This window comes from Sarcophilus harrisii, chromosome 1 (assembly GCF_902635505.1).
Source record: "Sarcophilus harrisii chromosome 1, mSarHar1.11, whole genome shotgun sequence".
Taxonomy (NCBI): Eukaryota; Metazoa; Chordata; class Mammalia; order Dasyuromorphia; family Dasyuridae; genus Sarcophilus; species Sarcophilus harrisii.
Genome location: NC_045426.1, coordinates 450,957,047 through 450,974,942, shown reverse-complemented (window position 1 = coordinate 450,974,942; position 17,896 = coordinate 450,957,047).

Sequence of the window (17,896 nt, the reverse complement as noted above, 5' to 3'; positions counted from 1 at the left end):
CCTTCAAAAGAGAGGACTCTTACTACTATTTGTTGAGAGGATTCCTGTTCAAATAATGAAAAATTAGGCTGAATGATCCCTGAGGTCTCTTCCAATTCTGAAATTCTGTGATTTCAAGTGAAACTTTTTTGCTATTTAATTTTCCCAATGAACCAGGATAAGAGCCCCAAACTGAAATGCTAAGCAACTCCAGGGAGACCCATCTGGTAGAGTTAAACACAGACTAGTTTAAATTTATTGTTTGTTTATTTGGGGACACAGAAATTAATCTAAATTTTGTCTCAAAAGAGAAGTCCAGACTAGGATTTGGGAATGATAATTCTTTTTGTGGCTGCGTGCTTTGATACCAGTTTGAGCATGATTTTATTGGGATACTTTGGTAAGTCATCACAAAGCTCTGTTCCTGATGCTATAAGATAAAGGGACAGATTGCTCCCCCTTGACCTCTCTGACTGATTGCCTGCACCTTTGTCATAGTCACTTGGGGATAAGGCTGCCATCAAGTCTCCCTCCCACTGTGGAAAGTCTGTTGAGGTGATTGATGGAAGGGGATTCCTGGGAGCCAGGGGTCTGTATTTCCTCCAGCCATAGCAGTCCAGCTGAGCTTTCCACTTGTTCAGACTGATAACATCTGTGGCTTCCCAGTTCTATTTAAATAACCCTGGGGCCATCTGATGTAGAAAGGAGGCAGGGGTGTTGGAACCCATAGATTTAGTGGGATTTCCAAATTTCACAACTGAATAAAGAACTGCCCTAGGAGTAGAAAATGAGAGAAGGATATTAACCTCCTCCAATTTACAATGGGCAATAACCTTTATTTGAAGCAATATAGACAGGGACTACTCTAGATTGGGGGGATGTAGGAAAAGGGAGTTAAATTAATATGACACAGACCTTGTTCTCATAGAATGGGAAAGTGAGAAATGTGGACATATAATACCCTAATACAATGAATTAACTGATTTAAGAAGAAGGAAAAATTACTTTTGAAATGTGGAAGAAGTTATTCACAGCTCCTATTCCATTTTGATATTGTAATTTGGTCCTTTGATCATTAGAAAAGAAATTTCTTTTAATTTTCCCCTTTGTTAAGATCAGAGGGTGAGAGGAACAGGAAGGATTGGCACCAAAATTTATAGAACCTTAGAATACTATGAGTGGAAAGGAGTTTTCTTTTATAAATACCCAAACAGGGAATAATTTACCTAAAGTCACACTACTGGTTAATTTTTTTTTTCTTAAGTTCCAATTTTACATGAATAGTCTGATCAGTTTCTTATAAAGCAAAGGGCTTTTTTCTCCTCACATTAGATACCTAATCAATATTTTCTCAACATCCCAGAAATGGAGTATTAGGCCTTGGAAAGGAAGAAAGTGTTCAATCATGTGGGAAGAGGCATTTAATTGTATAAATTAATCTGGCTTGTAACTGAGTCACCACAATGCTGGCTTGCTTGAAATGGAACCTTTTCCCTAGCTTTCCTGAAGCAACTCAGTCCAAATCTGGCAGATGGCTGCCTCTCCCAGCCAAGAAAAGGGAAAACAAGGTTGTAAAGCAAAAGACTGCTTGGGTATGCTTCTACTCAAATATGCTCCAAAACCCCATGGTCAGGTATCCAGAGTACTCAGGAGTAAGAGTGAGAGAATGACCCTGAAGCCATGTTTACCACAATAAACCTCAAAGGGTGAGAAAATCACACTGCCCACCCCCTAGGGAGCCCTGAAGGAATGAACTAAAAGGGGTCAAAATGACAAACTAGGTCAAATCCATGCCTGAGTTCACAAAAATATTCAGAAGAGCCTCAGAGTTCTTGAAATGTTTCTTGCCTTTACTGTGTTTTACCATGAAGTCAAGTTGAACACCTTAAATTAAAGAGAAATTAGAACCTGAAATGGTAATTATGTATATTTTTTGCTATTTGCAATGGGCACTGATAATTATATGAATCTTTCAGAGATGGCCAAATCTACAGCTGTATTGCCTTCAAGTGAGTAGGAGGGGGGGAAAGGACACCAGGAGAGTCAGTTGCAAAATAGAATAGCAAAATACTGTCCATTTTGACATTAAAATCATCATTCTCTTCCTTCCACATTATTCTCCTCCCCCTGCTTGGTGTAACTTCTTTTAAGTTTGAATCCACTGTTACTCCATTCGGACAACTATTTCTTTCTTTGTTTTCTGAATCTGGTATCTCATCATCCTGGAAATTTAAACACTGCTATTGGTTAGGTCTTTGATCCCCCAAATGGAGTACATTCATATATATATATATATATATATATATATATATATATATATATATATATATATATATATATATATATATATATATATATATATATATATATATTTATATATATATATATATGTTTGCCTTTCTCCTCTCTTCCAGGGACACGTTGACATTCTCTCATCCATTAATTAGCTACTGAGAAGAAAGCATGACTTACTACTAGATAAGAGGGTCAGTCTTACAGTCATGAAGACATGGATTCCAGAAATATCTTTTGACATTTCCCAGCTGTGTAACAATACACGTCACTTAAGTTCTAAATGGCCCAGGAAACTCTCTGAGGCTATAAATTATAGAAAGTTGCCAGTCTGTGAAGAGAAAGTACTTCATGTTTATTAAATCTCAGGTCCTAACTTCCTCCCCGACCAAAATTGCTGGCACAATTATGCCCTTTCCTGGTTCTACCAACAGTTCTAAAAATAACACAAACTTCTTTACCTCAAAATCAAAAGGTGAAGTATATGGAAAACTCAAAATATTGAGGACTTAGAGAATAAAGTGAGGTTTGATGGTATCTTTGTACAGTTTGACCCAGGAAAGAAAGCACAGTAAAGTTTAGATAGATAAATACACAAAGACATACACACATACATATATACACCCACATATATATATATACATACATACATAGATGGTTTTTCATCTAAGAATGAGTCCATAATGACAGGGAGTGAACATGGGTGTTAGATTCTGTGCAATGAATAGAAGCATTCATCAATTCTAAGCTATGGCTTGTCACTATGAAATCGTCTGTGACTACCCAGAAGGAGACAACAAGGATGTAATGTTGAGAAAGTATTAAATTAAGAGCAGTAACAAATTAGCCAAGCAAGAGTCCAAGAACTATTGAAATTCAATGGAACTGAAATGAGTTTCCAAGAACTTACAAGTAGAAAAGAAATGTTTTGTTTGTTCAGTGGTTTGCTGTGAGCCATCTGCTTTTCCGGCCTGCCTTTGGATCATCAGCTAGTGGTGACAAGTTTCTTTAAGTTTTCATTGTTTAACTAAATGATCAAAATTTTAGGTATTTTAATGAGAAAGTTGTTTTTTTTTTTAAATAGAGTTTGAATCTCTTGGGGAATTTCTGACCTCAATTATGCTTCCATTCAGATCCACGAATAACTCTCCACCACTTTTTGGGAAAGAACAGAAAGAGGAAGGGACTGATGTCTTAACCTTTTCCTGAAAGTAACAAAAGCTAAAAAATTATTATGTTATTTAACAAGATTGTAAGCTCCCTGAAAGAAAGGATATGTTAGAACTTGTTTCCACTCACAGAACCTAAGACAATGTTTACACAGTAGTTCATACATAGCCAGGATTTGGCATATTCCCAGATCCCTTATAGGAATGACTCCAGGGAGAAGACATTCTATGTTCCCCTACCACCACATGAGTGGGAGCAATCTCTTTCAACTAGCTAACATAGTATGAAATGCTTGTGTCTTTTGAATTATGAGACTCGGACGATCTCCTTCTCTCTTTCTGGTGTCCTATAGGGATGAAGGCTTTGTTTAGCCAAAGTAGGAGTCCCATAGTCTAAATTGAATAAAAGAAAGGTCCCTATCCCTTCCTCTTATGCTCTATGGCTCTTAGAAATGTGCTTGGAATTTGGATGTTTCATTTTTCCTTTTCATTTCTAGATGCAGGGAGTGAATGAAGTTCCAGATTTGGGACATAAAGCCATGAAAACATTGGAGCCATGATCCTAAACTCGATATTGCTTCTAGTTCAGCAGTGAAGCCCTGAGAAGCCAGGGTTCCAGGACACAAACCCAGAAAGGTCACCAAGGGGCCTTTGGTATTAGAACTTGATGGGACTATATAGGAACCAAGCTAAACTGTGAACCTAATCCCTACCTCCAACTGAGAGAGTGAAGTGGTATAGGGGCAGATTCCCTGATGACCTTCATAACTATAAAGGTAGAATTCCAATGTTGATAAATTGCCAAAGTAATTTCCAGTTTAATATAATAACAATATGTTCATATATTAACCAACCTCTCATTTTAGCTACATTTTGATAAAATGGGTAAGATAATATGGTTGAATTATTTTTTGACAGTATTACTAAACTATTAGATCCAGGAAATTTACAGATAAAAATTATAGCTAACTAAATTTTATCAAAGTATTTGAATGAGTTTCTCATGCTATTCTTTTAAAATATTTTAATATTTAATATATTTATATATTTAATATTTTAAATATTACATTTAGGAGAGAGGCAAGGTAGCAATAGTACATTTAAATCATCTCAGAATGGCCAAATCCATAGAATCACTAAATTCAAGAATCAAAAGAGTCACCTAGTCCAATCTATATCTGAAAGGAATTCCCACAAAAACATATCCAAAGTGTGGTAATTAATGGTTCCATAACAACTTAGAGTGCCCTAGGTTATTTGTTTTTAGATCTCTACTTGTTAGTATTTTAAAAACTGGGTCTCCCAATGTTAGACTAGGTAAGCAGGGGCCTGGTCACACTCTGTTCAACAGATTTTTTTTTTAATTAAAGGTTTTTATTTTCAAAATAAATACATGAATAATTTTCAACATCCCCACGTACAAAACCCTATGTTTTTATTTTTTCCCTCCCTTTCCCCTACCTCTCCCTCACTCAGCAAGTGATTCAATATATGTTAAACATGTGCAATTCCTCTATACATATTTCTACAAATATCATGCTTCACAAGAAAAATCAGATCAAAAAGGAAAAAAATGAGAAAGAAAACAAAGTGCAAACAAACAACAATAAAAAGAATGAAAATACCATGTTGTGTTCATTTAGTGCCCACTGTCCTTTCTCTGGGTGCAGATGGCTTTCTTCATCACAAGACCTTTGGAACTGGTCTGAATCACCTCATTGTTGATGAGAGCCATCAGAACTGATTATGCTATAGTCTTGCTGTTGCCATGTATAATGATCACCTAGTTCTGTTCATTTCACTCAGAATCAGTTCATTTAAGTCTCACCAAGACTCTCTAAAAATCATCCTGCTATTTCTTATAGAACAATAATATTGCATAACATTCATATATCATAACTTATTCAGCCATTCTCCTATTGATGGGCAATCATTCATTTCCAGGTTTTTGTTTTTGTTTTTTTGCCACTATAAAAAGGGCTGACACAAACATTTTTGTACATTTAGGTCCTTTTTCCTTTTTTATGATCTCTTTAGGATACAAGCCCAGTAGTAACATTGCTGGATCAAAGGCTTTGCACAGTTTGATAACTCTTTGGCCATAGTTCCAAATTGCTTTCCAGAATGGTTGAATCAGTTTGCAACTCCACCAACAATGCATCAGTGTCCCAGTTCTCCCACATCCCCACCAACATTCGTCATTATTTTTTCCTGTCATTTTAACCAATCTGAGAGGTGTGTAGTGGTACCTCAGAGTTGTCTTAATTTGCATTTCAGCAGAGAAGTTTTTAACTGATTCATTTCCAATCTTAGTTCATTCATTCCTCCTTAAGTAAACTGTTGGCTCCCATATTCCTTGGAGGTTCACCACATTATGATATGGACATCAGATTATATTAGCCCATTGAAACTCAGAACTTCCAAATCCAAGATATCCACCAATTTCAGCCTCTTTAGCTTCTTCAGCCTTACAGGTATGTACCACCATATATCAAATTAGCATTTCTATTAATAACTTAGGTGACATATCTATCAAATTTATAAATGATATAAATTTGGGCAAGTTAACTACAATACCGGATGATAGAATCAGAATTCAAAAAGACCTTGATAGGTTAGAATTGTGGACTGCAGTAGGTTGGAAGTTAATAGAGGTAAGTACAAAGTCCTACACTTGTATTTTAAAAAATCATACAAGTTCAAGATGGATTAAAGTGTGACTAGATAACAATTTATCTGAAAAAAAAATTATTGGAAAATGGCAACCCCTTTTAGTCTCACTTTCCTCAGACCTATAAAAATAGGAATAATATCATCTACCTCACAATGTTGTTTAAAGGCTCAAATGAGATAATATTTTTATAGCACTTAGCACAATAGTGGGCACTCTATCAACTTATTTCCTTCTCCTCCTCTGCCTCTATGAGGGGCTTATGCTAGCAAAGTGAAGCTAATTCTTGAGAAACAGAAACATGAGCAATACATAAAATTTAAGACATGAATATCAGTGTTTGCCATACCAGGATTTTGAAAAATTGGACAACAACTAAACTGCTGTTTTCATCAACTTTCTTTACTTTGTCAAGTATAATAATACTCATTTTTACCAATGAGGAACAGAGACTTATAGCAATGTTCACACCACCAAACCACAACACTACCTCCAATTGGAGAAATCAAGATAACAAATCAGGTTGTCTGACTCAAAGATCAGTATCCCTTCTATCATGCTATATGGTCTATGTAAGTCTAATTTAACACCCACCCTCATTTTGATTGGTCATTATTTTTTCATATAAAAAAATCTCTTCAAAAGAACTGTCCCTGTAAAATTTAATTTGAAGTGGCTTTTTTTTTTTTTCAGGATATCCATTGCTTAAAAAAAAAAAAAAGTTCTGTCAATCTCTTTCAATGATATTTCCAATGTGATTCTTAAGCACAGGAATTCCTGATTTAAGAAAAATTCTAAGTATCCATGTTTCCTTGCAAAATTCTGAGTGACCTCTAGTAAGATTTCATGTGAGGAGGTTTGGGTTGGGGAAATCATTTAAAAGATATCAGTTCATTGCTGTTATAATGAAAATCATCTGCCTAGGAAATTTATGGACATAAATCTCTAATTAAAACATCCTAATAAATTTTTTTCAAATGAATCCAAATTTGAGATCTATTTCAATTTCACTATTTTAGAAACAGGAGTACAGAGAGACAGTCAGAAATTCAAGGACTGAAACTCTATACTCAGAGTAGAAAACTTATTGCTGTTCCTCTGAACTGATAACAATGACTTTTGGTTTGCTTTTAAATATATTACTTTTCTTTCAGTACAAAGAATAAAAATTCAGTAGGTCTCAGAAGTCTTATTAAGATGAGAAAGCAGAATTTAAATGGTTCAGCTCTCCAGGGAAACATACAAGTACTTCTGGCCTGAAGAAGATTCAGAATTGTTTTCTTTAAGAAGTGGGTCTAAGGAAACCTTAGAAAACAACTGGCAGAACAGTGTCTCTATTGGGTCTGTATCCAAAGAAATTATAAAAAAAAGCAAAAGAACCCACAAAAATGTTTGTAGCAGACCTTTTTCTAAGTGACAAGGAACTGGAAACTAGGTGGATACCTATCAGTTGGGGAATGGCTGAAAAAGTTATTGTATATGAATGTAATGTTCTATACAAAATGATGATCAGACTGGTTTCAGAAAAGTCTGGAAAGATGAACTGATGCTAAGTGAGGTGACTAGAACTGAGAGAATATTGTACACAGCAAGAAGATTATGTGATAATCACCTGTGATGGACTTGGCTCTTTTCAACAATAAGGTGATTCAAGGAAATTCCAATACACTTGTGATGGAAAGAACCATTTACATCCAGAGAAAAGACTATGAAAACTGAATGTAGATCACAGTATAGTATATTCATCTTTTTTGTTGCTTGTTTGCTTGTTTTTTTCTTCTTTTTCATTTTCCCCCTTTGGATCTTATTTTTCTTGTGCAGTGTAATAAATGTGAAAAATGTAGAAGAAATGCACATGTTTAATCTATGTTGGATTACTTGTTGTCAAGGGTAGGTATGGGAGGAAGGGAGAAAAATTTGGAACACAAGGCTTTGCAAGGATGAATGTTGAAAACTATATTCACATTTTTTTGAAAAATAAAAAGATATTATTTTTTTTTAAAAAAACTGGCAAGAAATTGTGCTGCCTTTGTGAGAGGGAACTTGGCATTCCTAAATTCTGATTCTTCTGACCCTGTCCTGTTTTCTTCTTACCACTAATAATGCCTAAAATAAACAATGCCTAAAATATGGCTTTTTAAGGCTTAGAGTATATTATATGCATAGAACATATTATGTTATCTCATTTGATATACATAACAGCCTGTGAAGAAGATGTTACTATTATTCCCATTTCCCAAATGAGAAAACTGAGGCTGAGAGATTAGGTAACTTGTTCACTGACATACAGCTCATAAAAATAAGAGGTGGGATTTGACCCAGGTCCTTCTTGACTCCAAGTCAAGAAATCTTTTAATGATGTAAAAATACCTCTCATTCTAATTACCTCTTAAACTGCTCCTTCTGGCCAAGACAGACAATGTTAATCAATCCACCCTTAATGGCAAATGACTTCTCAGAATAAAATTAGCTAAATTCAAGGGCAGAGAAGAAAAAATATTCTCTTCCAAGATCGAAACGTTTCTTTCCTTCTGAAACTATTACTACCAGAACAAACTTCCTAAAGCGTAGATTTGAAAATATAGCTTTCTAGTCCAAAATCTTCAAGGTCTGCCTAGGATCTACAAGATAATTTTAAAACTTCTGAGTATAACATATACAGGATTTTATATCTTTCCTACCTTGTCTTTTATTTCACCTTTTCATGTGTCATATGGTCCAGTCAAATAATACTTCTCATTCCTTAAATACATTCTACATTTTACATGTCTTTTTCCCTGTTCTGCTGTCCCCTCACCCTACCCCCCCCCATCCCTATATGACCAACACCAATATTTATTAAAATCTTTCCTATCATTCAGGTATAGTTAGAATTGACTTCCTTAATTAATTAATCAATCAATCAATCAACAAACAGTCATCAAGAATCACCATATTCTAGGTATCATACTAAGTTATTTTGGGCAGAAAGAAAAGCATCAAATCATCCCTGGCCTGATTTGGTTTAAAGACCAAGAAAGAAAACAACATATCTGTAGAGTGAAATATGTATAACATCGAGAAAATGACAATGAAATACATATGAAAGAGAGTATACAAGCAGTTGAGGGGATCAGCAGAGGTTTCAGGGTAGAAGGTAGTGTCCTAACTAAAACCAGGAATTCCAATAGATGGAGGTAAAGAGAGAGAGCATTTCAGATATGCAGAACAGACAATGAAGTCAGAGAATGTCAGATGGAGCATCATGGTTTATGTTAACCATGTTATGTTATGTTAACCTTCCTTGATCTCCAAGCTAAAAATATTTTTTCTCCCTCTGTGCTCTTGCAAAATGAGTTTCTTGCTGGAAATTGAGTAGGTGTCCAGTAATTAGGGAATGTTTGAATAAGTTATGGTATATGGATGTAATGGAATATTATTATTCCGTAAGAAATGATGAGCAGCTCAGATCTGTGGAGAAGGAAGGAATTTATGGCCAAAGAAGAACTAGAGTACAGTAGTAAATGCAAAACCAATGCAGACAAGATTAGAAGAAAAGCAGAAAACTGGGGGGGAAATCTTTACATCCAAGTGTTCTGATAAAGACCTCCATTCTAAAATATACAGAGAATTAACTCAAATTTATAAGAATATATTCTCTGACTGATAAATGGTCCAAGGATATGAACAGACATTTTTCAGGTGAAGAAATTAAAACCATTTCTAGTCATGAAAAAAATGCTCTAAATCACTATTGATCAGAGAAATGCAATTTGGGGCAACTCTAAAGTACCACTACACATCTTTCGGATTGGCTAAAATGACAGGAAAGGATAATGATAAATGTGGGAGGGGATGTAGGAAAATTGGGAGAACTGATGATACATTGTTGGTGAAGTTGTGAACTGGTCCAAACATTCTGGAGGGCATTTTGGAACTATGCCCAAAGAACTATCAAATTGTGCATACTTTTTGATCCACAGTGTCTCTATTGAGCCTGTATCTCAAAGAGATCATTAAAAAAGGAAAAGGACCCACATGTGAAAAAATGTTTGTGGCAACCCTTTTTATAATGACAAGAAACTGGAAAACTGAGTGGCTGCCCATCAGTTGGAGAATAGCTGATAAGTTATCTATGGGAATGTTATAGAATATTATTATTCTATAAGAAACAATCAATAGCATGATTTCAGAAGGGCCTTACTTTCTGTACTTTTATGTAAGAAAGATTTACATGAACTGATGTTAAATGAAGTGAGTAGAACCAAGAGAGCATTGTACACAGCAACAACAAGATTATGTGATTATGTGATGATCAACTATGATGGACATGGCTCTTTTCAACAATGAGGTGATTCAGGCCAATTTCAATAGACTTTTGACAGATCCATCTGCAGTTAGAGAGAGGACTGTGGAGACTGACTGGATCACAACAGATTTTTTCATCTTTTTTGTTCTTGTTTGCTTGCTTTTTTTTTTCTTTCTTTCTCATTTTTTATCTGATTTTTTCTTGTACAGCATGAATAATGCACAAGGAAAAAAATGTGAAAATATGTATTTGATCATATTGGACAAATGGTACATGTTTAACATATAGATTACTTGCTGTCTAGGGGAAGGGTAGAGTTAAGAAAGAGAAAAAAATTATAACACAAAGTTTTGCAAGGATGCATGTTAAAAATTATCTTTGCATATATTTTGAAAATAAAAAGCTATAAAAAAGAAAGAAAGAAAAAAAGAAAGAAAAATGAGTGGGTTGATTTCAGAAAAACCTGGAAAGACGGACTTACATGAATTAATGCTGAGGGAAATGAACAGAACCAAGAGAATATGTATACAATAACAAGATTATGTGATGATCATTTGTGATGGACTTGGCTCTTCTCAACAATGCATTGATTCAAGACAATTCCAATGGACTTGGGATGGAAAATGCTATCCACCTCTAGAGAGAGCAGTGTAGAGATTAAATATAGATTGTAGCATAATATTTTCACCTCGTTTATTTCTTTGTTTGTATGTTGGTTTTTTCCTCTCTTTTTTTTTCCCCTTATGGTCTGATTTTTTTTTAACACAACATGACAAATATGGAAGTATGTTTTTAAAAACTGTACATTTTTAATCTATATCAGATTACTTGCTATTTTGGGAATGGGGAGAAAAGGGAGGGAAAAAGAAAAATTTGGAACACAAAGTTTTACAAAAATAAATGTTGGAAACTATATAATGTATTTGGAAAAATAAAATACTATTGGATTTTTTTTTTAAAAAAGAGTTTGTTGTTCTATGAAAGAAATATTGAAATTCTGCCATATATTATAATGATTTTCCCTAGTAGGTGGTAAACCCTTTAAAGTCTGCAACCATAATTTCGTCCTGCAGCACATGGTGTTTTGCATATGGTTCAAATGATGAAAAAATGGGTGATTGTATCAAACTGAAAGAATTGTTTTACCTCTATAACAGAATGTTGTCTGCTATCCTTGCGAAGAATTATTTCTACAAAGTGGGGGTGGGGGTTTATGCCCATAATCGCTTGCTTAAAGTTTTGGTTTCACTGTAATATTTTACCCTTCATTGCAAAGTCCTTTCCAAGAGCCCTTGCCCTCTTTCCCATGGCTGCCACTAATCCACAAACATAAATCTCTGTTAAAAATACAGTAAATCTAATGGGTGTGTTATGTGCCCCAACATCAAGTTAACAAATCCAACTGTGCAGTTACTGTAACAACACTTGATAGAAATAGCAAATGATGCTTATTTTTATTGGAGCCAAATAACATTTTACCATAGGTAATATGGGTGATCCACTTGCAGCACTAGCTAAACTGAAAAGCACATGGGAATGGCCTCAGTGCCAATTCAAACAGAGTTTTATTAAATGCACCTGATTTTAAGCTACCTCTTCATATTCCTGTTTAACAGCTTAATAAGAACCAGTTATGGCCTCACTTTCGTGTTTCAGATTCAGCTGGCTGCAAATCCAACTTGCCCTTCACTTGATAGAAACTTCTCAGAGGAGCCTGATGAAGGTCTCTAATGGAAATAAATGTTTTTAAAATCCAGAAGGCCTTATAGACAGAGTGATTTTTCACAAACTTTTGAGAACGTTTGAAATAGAGCCGCCAGAGCTCCTTGGAGACTTTTAAATTCATGCCCTCACCTTTATGTTAAAGAGCAAAAGCTGTTGACTTCAAGGATTCTCAAATTTCCAATGAAGACAGATACCTAGGAGTGATCATTCTCATGTTAACACCTGTAGACTGCTTGCTTCTTGTACCTGGCAATAGGTACACAAGTGCCAGATTCAAAAAGGTATGCTCTAAAAGAGACTAGAGAAGGAAGGAATGGTCACAGAAATTATAAACTGATCATTGTTCCCTCACTGTTTTGACATTTCAGCTAATTAACTGCCAAAGTAATTATTTTCCCCTTTATTACAACACACGTTGCTGGACATGTCCACCACTGTGAATGACTTCTTTCTTTGTCACAAGACCATTCTTTGAAAGCTCTGTAATACACACACACACACACACACACACACACACACACACAATTCTTCTAGGTCATCATATTGTGGTTTCATGAACAAAAGGAAAGAGATTTCTACTCTACAGATATATCAGAACAGCAACTAGGGACATATTATAGAATACCAGACTCAACAATGTTCTTCATAATTGTGTTATCCTCATGTAAGAGTTTTTTTTTTTTAATTAAATCTATTATAGTCCACTCATGTCACCAATCTCTTTTTGCAGAGATTGCCTAAATTCATGGACATAGGAGAAAAGAGCTATAAGTTATTTCCTTTCATCTTATAAAACCTAATATTATGTGTTTCTATTCACAAATGTAACATAAATTTTATAAAGTACAATAAATTATATGTATTTATGGATGTGGTCTATGTTGTCAAATACTCATTAAATTCAGGATGAAATTTTTACCCATAAGGGACATAAGTAAGGGACAAAGTGTTTTTATTTGATAATAGTATCTATGGCCATGGTATTAAGTTATCTCTTCGATAGTTGTAAATGAGTATTGTATAAATCCAAATGAACAACTAGGAACAATGGAAACACAGGGATAGCTGAAAATTTTAAATAATGCAATGAGAATGATCCAGAACTCAGTTGATCCACATCTCCCTTGGTCACTCCCTCAGCACATAAGAATGTTTTCTAGTAGAAAACTTTGTTTAAAAGAATGTTTTCCTTCAGGCAATGGAGAGACTTTAAAAAGAAGGCAATATCCTCTAAAAACAAACAAACTAGTTACAGAACTTACCCATTTGTTCAGATTTTCACTAGGCCACAGTTTTAAACCCCATGAATGATTTCTGTAAATATTAATATCTTTTATGGAAGCATATATATAAAAAAATTAAACCATGGGGGAATGAAAAGGAAGTTTCTTCTTCATTTCTATTTTCTCTTCAAGAAATAAGGAAATTGAAACATACACAACACTTTTTTAGCACACTATTTACAGAACAAATTTTAGTTAGGGAACATAAAACTGCATTGTGTATAGGATTAGCTCATAAAATTGTCATATTTAGTATATTAAATTTAAGAGAAAAATTTCTTCAGGCAAAGATTACAGTTTATTAATTATGTACCTTTTTTGGGGGTAAGTTTTCTTAAAAATGGAACACCTAGAGCTTTGAGGCACCTCTTGAGTTTTTGCCAGTTAATGGGGAGCAGGCAAAAACTTGAAAGAGAATAAACCACCAACATAACTGTCAAAGAAAGAAAGTATGATGTTCTATACTGAGCATTCTCTGCATTATCAAGTAGCATTTGCCTTCATTAAAAAAATGGAAAAAAAGCAAAAGGTTGGAGGCAGGACAAAATTCACTAAACACAATTTCTGCCACATGGAACATAGTCTAATCCTCTCATTTAAAAATGCTTATTTCATTTAACAGAGCTTTCAAATTGCATAAGGGTCTTTTTCCCTCTTTAGAATAACTTAAAATGTAGAAATGTTTCCAGATGCCATAGGTTGGTTTTACCATTTTGTTGGAGGAAAAAAAAAGAATGAAAATGTAGTTTAATGACTAATTTATAAATACTAAGCCTATACAAATTTAATAATGATATCCCCCTCAGAGTTAATTGCAAACAATTTTCTAACTCTGTAGTCCTCACTTTATTACCAAAATTGGGTGGTTGATTTTGCCATGAAATACCAGATTCATAGGAATTCAGAATTCAGTGATTGCATTTCTGATTTTAAATGCTAATGCAGATAGAATAAAATTAACATTCTTTTTCAGGTCAATTTAAAGTAACTTTTCAATAAAATTGCGTAGGGAACACACATATATGTATATGTTCTCAAGATACTCAAATTCATCTGTGAACTTATTGATTTGGAAGCTCCTTTCTGTAATGAAGATTATCACCCATTTATTCTAACCCATTCTGTGTGATTCTAATCTATAGATCCTTTCATGAATTCACCACAGGGTTTCCACACAACCTAATGGAGGACTTCCATGTTTCTTCTAATGTTGCTATCTGTTTGTCCACCTATTATCCCACATTCTTGCACATGACCAGTTCATCTTCTCATCCTATCATACAATTTGTTGGTGATGTCTTTATTCCTGTACTTTTTTTTTAAGCCAGTCCATAAGCATATATTGAGTGTCTCCTCTGCTTTAGGCACTATGTGAAGCACTGGGGATGCAAAGAAAAATATCCCTCTCCAAAAAAAAATCCCTTTTCTCAGGGCACTCACATGCTAAGTGGAGAGATAACATACAAGCAACTATGCATGAATAAAATACAGAAGGGATGATTAGATATTGCGGCTTGCTCTCTCTCACCCACCAAGAACTTCACTACTACATTCAGTGTTACGTGCATTTTTAATTCTTCAGAGACAATTGTAGTCTATAGCAACACCAGTAGAATATCAGTATTGAAAATATGGCCCTCTGCTTTCATAGGAATCTTGAGGTCAATAAGGGAAATTTGTAATTTCCAAAAAGCAATCTTACTCACTTTCCAGCTCATTTTCAACTATACAACATGTCCTAAATGTCTTACAGGAGTCTTAAGCTCTCCCAGCTAAAAATAAGCTCTAACCGTAAGCTCTGAAGCTTAAAATTGTCATAAGACTTTGGAGACACTCTGTGTATATGCACACGTACACACATACTTTTGTAGTTCCTGATGGCATCTTCTAACTACTATTTGTATTCTGCTCAGCAAACTACCTCAAATTGAAAGTCCTCTGTGGGCTCATATCTTTAAAATTATAGCACAGAAACTTTACCCCTCCCAAAGTTAATAGCTAGTGGACACAATTATGTAAAAGTACAGGCATTTCATGAAATGGCATGATATTTAAAAAGCAATAGCCAAACATTTTCTCCATGAATCTAGGACACAGCTAAAGATATAAGTAGAAAGAATGAAAAAAAAATATCCAGTTATGAGACACATTCTAATGAGAAAGACAAATACATATATATGTGTATGTGTGTGTGTGTGTATATATATATATATTAAAATATATATGCTTATCAGCATGTATAGCCATATCATAAAGATAACAATTAAAAATATACATAAAGTATTTAAATACAAGGCAGTCTGGGAAAGAAGGCATTTACAGTGGGGGGAATGATGAAAAGCTTCATCCTTAAACTAGGTCTAAAGGGAAGAAAGAAAGAAAAAGAGAAAGAAAGAGAGAGAGAGAGAAAAAGAAAGACAGAAAGAAAGAAAGAAGGGAGGAAGAAAGAAAGAAAGAAAGAAAGAAAGAAAGAAAGAAAGAAAGAAAGAAAGAAAGAAAGAAAGAAAGAAAGAAAGAAAGAAAGAAAGAAAGAAAGAAAAGGAAGGAAGGAAGGAAGGAAGGAAGGAAGGAAGGAAGGAAGGAAGGAAGGAAGGAAGGAAGGAAGGAAGGAAGGAAGGAAGGAAGGAAGGAAGAGAGAAAAAGAGAAAGAGAGAGAGAGAGAGAGAGAAACAAAGAAAGAAAAAAAGGAGGGAGAAGGGAAGGAGGGAAGAGAGAGAGGGAGGAATTTTCATCTTATACCAGCAAAAACCTTAATTAACCTATGCAAAGAGATATTCTAGGATTAAAGAAAGAAAGAAGGAAGGAAGAAACTTTCATGTTCTATCAGCAAAAACCCTTACTTATGGAAAGAGACTTTCTAGTATTGTTTATTCCTCTAATGGAATGACCTATTTAGTTCCTTTCAATTTCTTGGCTGTAGGGCCTCTCCTCTCTACAGCAGGAGCTTCCCAGTCACAATGCAGTCTTTAGAATGAAGAGATGGTAATCTTGAGTTAAGTAAGTATTTCCCCAAGTTCAAACCTATCTTTTCTTCAGAATAAACTTTCTGGCCACGAGGTTTGTGATCTCCATGGGATACTTCACCACCATCCATGTAGTTTCTAATTTTAAAATTTAAAAGCACCTTGTAAAGACTATTTGCCTAATTGCTACCAAATAGCTCTGGATTTAGCATTACTTATTTTTGAACACTAAAACATTTCCCTCTCATAGAAGAATAAGTGAAGAAACAAAACTAAACAAGGAAAACAAGATCATTATCCCTTTTCTACCTGGTCTTTAATATGCAGATGTGTCCAACCAGAGTCACAGGAACTTTGCAATTAGCTCCTTTGGTCTCTGAAGCCTTTGGATTTGTTTTCAATCTTCTTTGTCTTTAGCCTCTTCTGGGAGCAATGGATATAACTTGTTTCTTATCCACACAAAAGTAACAGGATGTGCCTGGCTAGTGGCTATGACTATTCTGAGTCCTTTAAAGCAGATTCAGGAAGACATGAATATATTCACCAATTTATAGATCAAAGGCCAACAGCACCACAAAACTGTTTTTTCTTCTTCCCTCTTTTTTTGAAAATGAAAGTATCCCCAGAGTCATAAATACATCTTGTTGTTGCATTTGAGACCTATCAAGTACTTCATGTCCTTAGCATTTTTCTGTTAGCAAAGATCATTTATAATAGCAAGTGTTTTTATTGGAACATAGGCTCAAAGCTGTAAAAAAAACAAAAACAAAAACAAAAAAAAACCCCACAGAAGTCAACTATCTTATTATATAGTGAGGAAACTGAGGCCTAAAGAGATAAAGGGACTTGGTCAGGCCCATTCAGTTATTTAATGGCAATAAAGACTTAAAGGCTGTCATTTGACTCCTTATCCATGAGTTGAATTATAAGTCATAACGTAGATTCCTGTAATACTTGTTAAGGGGCATAAATAAAGGAAGGTTTGTCTTCCACAGCTATGATTTAATTTCTCTTTCATTTTTCTTTATTACCTCTTTGATTATTTTTCTCTATTTTGCCCCAAAGTCAAGTCAACAAGGTGCCAACAAGAATTTATGCATTTATTAAGCACTTATGTACTTAACATTCTACTAAGTGCTGGGCATACAGGTACACACAGAAAGAAAGATAGGGAAAAAGAGAAGAAATGAAGGTATTCAATAGGACATAGTAAAGAAAGTCCAGAATGTCATCAAGAAATGACTGATCTTACCATCTTAAAATGAAGTTCCAAGAAGAACTAGACAAGCAGAGGGAGAGTACTCAGGACAGATAGTACTTATTTCCAATGTGTGACTATTGGTCTGATAATGTTTGTAAGACCATTGTGAGCCAGACTTAAGGCAATGATAATGAAAATTCACATTTATTCATTGCTTTCCAATTGACATATTTTACATAGTTTTATCCTCACAGATGTTATTTTCTCCATTATTTTCTCCACTTTAGAGAATAAAAAACTCAAACAAGCTAAAAAATGTCTCTAG